The sequence below is a fragment of the Gadus chalcogrammus genome, chromosome 17, assembly GCF_026213295.1.
Source record: "Gadus chalcogrammus isolate NIFS_2021 chromosome 17, NIFS_Gcha_1.0, whole genome shotgun sequence".
Classification (NCBI taxonomy): domain Eukaryota; kingdom Metazoa; phylum Chordata; class Actinopteri; order Gadiformes; family Gadidae; genus Gadus; species Gadus chalcogrammus.
In genome coordinates, this window is record NC_079428.1 from 16,298,367 (window position 1) to 16,304,030 (window position 5,664).

General features: G+C 40.6%; 1 non-coding gene across 1 annotated transcript; it reads left to right on the plus strand.

Annotated features, from left to right (window-relative positions):
- On the plus strand, window positions 1-119 carry LOC130370593 (5S ribosomal RNA). The gene has a single exon (XR_008893081.1). It is a non-coding gene; the product is annotated as a 5S ribosomal RNA (ribosomal RNA).
- Window positions 120-5,664: the final 5,545 nt, after the last annotated feature.

A 5,664-nucleotide genomic window follows, 5' to 3' on the forward strand; every position in this document is an offset into this window, starting at 1 on the left:
GCTTACGGCCATACCACCCTGAACACGCCCGATCTCGTCTGATCTCGGAAGATAAGCCGGGTCGGGCCTGGTTAGTACTTGGATGGGAGACCGCCTGGGAATACCAGGTGCTGTAAGTGGTGTCGGGTGGTGGCCAATAGGTGGCACTCTTCCCTCTGGCCCCTTCACTCATCAATCCCGATGCCCCAGTGCAGTGATGGGGACACTGTGCTGTGGAAGGTGCCGTCCTTCGGAGGAGACGTAAAACCGAGGTCCTGACTCACTGTGGTCATAAAAGATCCCAGGACACTTATCGCAAAGAGTAGGGGTTTCCCCGGTGTCCTGGCCCAACCAGGCTCATTCAATCTGGCCCCCTAATAATCCTCCTGTACAATTGGCTGACTCATCAATTCCCTCACTCTCCACCTCAAGCTGGTGTGTGGTGAGCGTTCTGGCGCAGATTGGCTGCCGTGCATCACCCAAGTGGGTGCTACACACTGTTGGTGGTGAGTTAGGTCCCCCCCTTCTGTAAGCGTCTTTGGGTCATTGAAAAGCGCTATATAAATATAATGAATTATTATTATTAAATTAATTATTACGGTCTGTATGGTATAGTATAGTATGGTCTGTATAGTATAGTATAGTATGGTCTGTATGGTATAGTATAGTATGGTCTGTATGGTATAGTATAGTATGGTCTGTATGGTATAGTATAGTATGGTCTGTATGGTATACTATGGTCTGTATAGTATAGTATGGTCTGTATGGTATAGTATGGTCTGTATAGTATAGTATGGTCTGTATGGTATAGTACAGTCTGTATGGTATAGTATAGTATGGTCTGTATGGTATAGTATGGTCTGTATAGTATAGTATGGTCTGTATGGTATAGTACAGTCTGTATGGTATAGTATAGTATGGTCTGTATGGTATAGTATAGTATGGTCTGTATGGTATAGTACGGTCTGTATGGTATAGTACAGTCTGTATGGTATAGTATAGTATGGTCTGTATGGTATAGTATAGTATGGTCTGTATAGTATAGTATAGTATGGTCTGTATAGTATAGCACGGTCTGTATAGTATAGTATAGTACAGTCTGTATGGTATAGTATAGTATGGTCTGTATGGTATAGCATAGTGCGGTCTGTATAGTATAGTATGGTCTGTATGGTATAGTACGGTCTGTATAGTATAGTATAGTACAGTCTGTATGGTATAGTATAGTATGGTCTGTATGGTATAGTATAGTACAGTCTGTATGGTATAGTACGGTCTGTATATAGTATAGTACAGTCTGTATGGTATAGTATAGTATGGTCGGTATGGTATAGTATAGTATGGTCTGTATAGTATAGTATGGTCTGTATGGTATAGTATGGTCTGTATAGTATAGTATGGTCTGTATGGTATAGCATAGTATGGTCTGTATGGTATAGTACAGTCTGTATAGTACAGTATGGTCTGTATGGTATAGTAAAGTATGGTCTGTATGGTATAGTATAGTATGGTCTGTATGGTATAGTATGGTCTGTATAGTATAGTATGGTCTGTATAGTATAGTATGGTCTGTATGGTATAGTATAGTATGGTCTGTATAGTATAGTATGGTCTGTATGGTATAGTATAGTATGGTCTGTATGGTATAGTATGGTCTGTATGGTATAGTATAGTATGGTCTGTATGGTATAGTATGATCTGTATGGTATAGTATAGTATGGTCTGTATGGTATAGTACAGTCTGTATGGTATAGTATAGTATGGTCTGTATAGTATAGTACGGTCTGTATAGTATAGTATGGTCTGTATGGTATAGTACAGTCTGTATGGTATAGTATAGTACAGTCTGTATGGTATAGTATAGTACGGTCTGTATAGTATAGTATAGTATAGTATGGTCTGTATGGTATAGTATAGTATGGTCTGTATGGTATAGTATAGTATGGTCTGTATGGTATAGTACAGTCTGTATGGCATAGTATAGTATGGTCTGTATGGTATAGTACAGTCTGTATGGTATAGTATAGTATGGTCTGTATGGTATAGTACAGTTTGTATGGTATAGTATAGTATGGTCTGTATGGTATAGTATAGTACGGTCTGTATAGTATAGTATGGTCTGTATAGTATAGTATGGTATGTATGGTATAGTACAGTCTGTATGGTATAGTATAGTATGATTTGTATAGTATAGTATGGTCTGTATGGTATAGTATGGTCTGTATGGTATAGTATGGTCTGTATGGTATAGTATAGTATGGTCTGTATGGTATAGTACGGTCTGTATGGTATAGTATAGTATGGTCTGTATGGTATAGTATGGTCTGTATAGTATAGTACGGTCTGTATAGTATAGTACAGTCTGTATGGTATAGTACAGTCTGTATGGTATAGTATAGTATGGTCTGTATGGTATAGTATAGTATGGTCTGTATGGTATAGTACGGTCTGTATGGTATAGTATAGTATGGTCTGTATGGTATTGTATGGTCTGTATAGTATAGTATGGTCTGTATGGTATAGTATAGTATGGTCTGTATGGTATAGTACGGTCTGTATAGTATAGTACAGTCTGTATGGTATAGTACAGTCTGTATGGTATAGTATAGTATGGTCTGTATGGTATAGTACACTCTGTATGGTTTAGTGTCATTTGGTTTGGCATGGTATGGTATGTCTGTATGGTTTGGTTTGGTTTGTCTTAGTAGGGTGTAGTTGGTTGATGTGGAATGTCTGGAATAATTCGGTATGTAATGTCATGGTTGAATGTATGCTTTATTGTGGTTTGGTGTATTATGTTGTGGGACAGGTTGGTTTGGTATGGTATGATATATTGTGGTATGTGGTGGTGTGGTGTGCTATGTGAGGGTTTGGTATGTGATGGTTTGGTATGTGATGGTTTGTTATGTGATGGTTTGGTGTGTGATGGTTTGGTGTGTGATGGTTTGGTGTGTGATGGTTTGGAATGTGATGGTTTGGTATGTGATGGTTTGGTATGTGATGGTTTGGTATGTGATGGTGTGGTATGTGATGGTTTGGAATGTGATGGTTTGGTATGTGATGGTTTGGTATGTGATGGTTTGGTATGTGATGGTGTGGTATGTGATGGTTTGGAATGTGATGGTTTGGTGTGTGATGGTTTGGTGTGTGATGGTTTGGTATGTGATGGTTTGGAATGTGATGGTTTGGTATGTGATGGTTTGGTATGTGATGGTTTGGTATGTGATGGTTTGGTATGTGATGGTTTGGTGTGTGATGGTTTGGTATGTGATGGTTTGGTATGGGATGGTTTGGTATGTGATGGTTTGGAATGTGATGGTTTGGTATGTGATGGTTTGGTATGTGATGGTTTGGTATGTGATGGTGTGGTATGTGATGGTTTGGAATGTGATGGTTTGGTATGTGATGGTTTGGTGTGTGATGGTTTGGTGTGTGATGGTTTGGTGTGTGATGGTTTGGTGTGTGATGGTTTGGTGTGTGATGGTTTGGTATGTGATGGTTTGGTATGTGATGGTTTGGTATGTGATGGTGTGGTATGTGATGGTTTGGAATGTGATGGTTTGGTATGTGATGGTTTGGTATGTGATGGTTTGGTATGTGATGGTTTGGTATGTGATGGTTTGGTGTGTGATGGTTTGGTATGTGATGGTTTGGTATGTGATGGTTTGGTATGTGATGGTTTGGTGTGTGATGGTTTGGTATGTGATGGTTTGGTATGGGATGGTTTGGAGTGCTATGTGATGGTTTGGTATGTGATGGTTTGGTATGTGATGGTTTGGTATGTGATGGTTTGGTATGTGATGGTTTGGTATGTGATGGTTTGGACTGCTATGTGATGGTTTGGTATGTGATGGTTTGGTATGTGATGGTTTGGTATGTGATGGTTTGGCATGTGATGGTTTGGTGTGCTATGTGATGGTTTGGTATGTGATGGTTTGGTATGTGATGGTTTGGTATGTGATGGTTTGGTGGGCTATGTGATGGTTTGGTGTGGTATGTGATGGTTTGGTATGTGATGGTTTGGAGTGCTATGTGATGGTTTGGTATGTGGTGGTTTGGTATGTGATGGTTTGGTATGTGATGGTTTGGAGTGCTATGTGATGGTTTGGTATGTGGTGGTTTGGTATGTGATGGTTTGGTGTGGTATGGTGTGGTATGTGACGGCTTCGGGAAAGGTAGGGAATCAAAACGTCAGAAGAACCAACCCTCCAGCAGCCCTGTGTTGGAGGCTCGCTCCGTTCACAGACGGGTGCGCTGCCGTATTGCACACATATTACTACATCCACTATGCCGAGCAACAATGAATAATGCACCGCCGAGAGACGGCTCGCTGTACGCAACAAGTGATCCCTCCTCCAACGTGTGAAGAGAAGTAGGCCGCCGCGTCACAGGAATAATGCATCAACGCATGGATGAATATTTCACCGCCCTCTGGCTCTTCAGCGCTCTGCTTGTGGCGCTAAGCTTCAGGGATAGACAGACCGGGAGAGCTCTTTGGTTTTAGGGCAAAGCTGTTCAGTACGATTTGTGGCGGAAAGAGCAGCTAAGATGTTTCCCTGGTTGTCGCGTGTTCTGTTTCCGTCTGATCTGATTGACCTGGTTGTTTTTGAAGTCATCAGACAAACGGGAACTTTGATAACTGTGACGCCCAAGGCCCGAGATGACTCCAACTGTTTAAAAGTGGATTGAGCTGTCGTCCGATGGGGCTTGAAAGGGTTTCAGACGTTGCATCTCCAAGCCTATTTTATGTTTATTTACAATACTGAAGCTTGCATAAAAAAATGGGTCACATTTATTTTTTCGTATGGGTGTTGGTTTTCTGTCCAAATATTTGATACACAATATATTGATACATACATAATGGATCGGCACTTATTAAAGATTTGCTAGTATTGTTTTTTTTGTGCTGATTATCAAAACATTACAGTATAGAAAATATTTTATTGTATTTATCAAAAAGGAAATGGTGCTGGGTAAATTAACGTTTGATTAAAAAATCAACAATCCCCTGATCTGTTATGTGGAGGAGAGACCAGGGTAAATTCAGATAGTTAAATTACCATTAATGTAGCATTAACATTGCAGTTATTCATATATATATATAAATAATATACATACACCTGTGTTTAATGCTGTGGCTCTCCTGTGAAACACATGGGTCCTCTTGATCCTGCTGCCACTTTTTCTCCAGACTTCTGTTGTGTGTTAGGTTCTCCAGAGTTCTGTGGTGTGTTAGGTCCTCCAGAATTCTGTTGTGTGTTCTGTTCTCCAGAGTTCTGGGTGTTGTGCGTTCTGTTCTCCAGAGTTCTGTTGTGTGTTATGTTCTCCAGACTTCTGTTGGGTGTTATGTTCTCCAGACTTCTGTTGGGTGTTATGTTCTCCAGACTTCTGTTGGGTGTTATGTTCTCCAGAGTTCTTTGTGTTGTGTGTTATGTTCTCCAGACTTCTGTTGTTTGTTCTGTTCTCCAGAGTTCTGGGTGTTGTGTGTTATGTTCTCCAGAGTTTTGTTGTGTGTTATGTTCTCCAGACTTCTGTTGTGTGTTATGTTCTCCAGAGTTCTGGGTGTTGTGTGTTCTGTTCTCCAGAGTTCTGTTGTGTGTTATGTTCTCCAGAGTTCTGTTGTGTGTTATGTTCTCCAGAGTTCTGTTGTGCGTTCTGTTCTCCAGTGCTCTGGGTGTTGTGCCT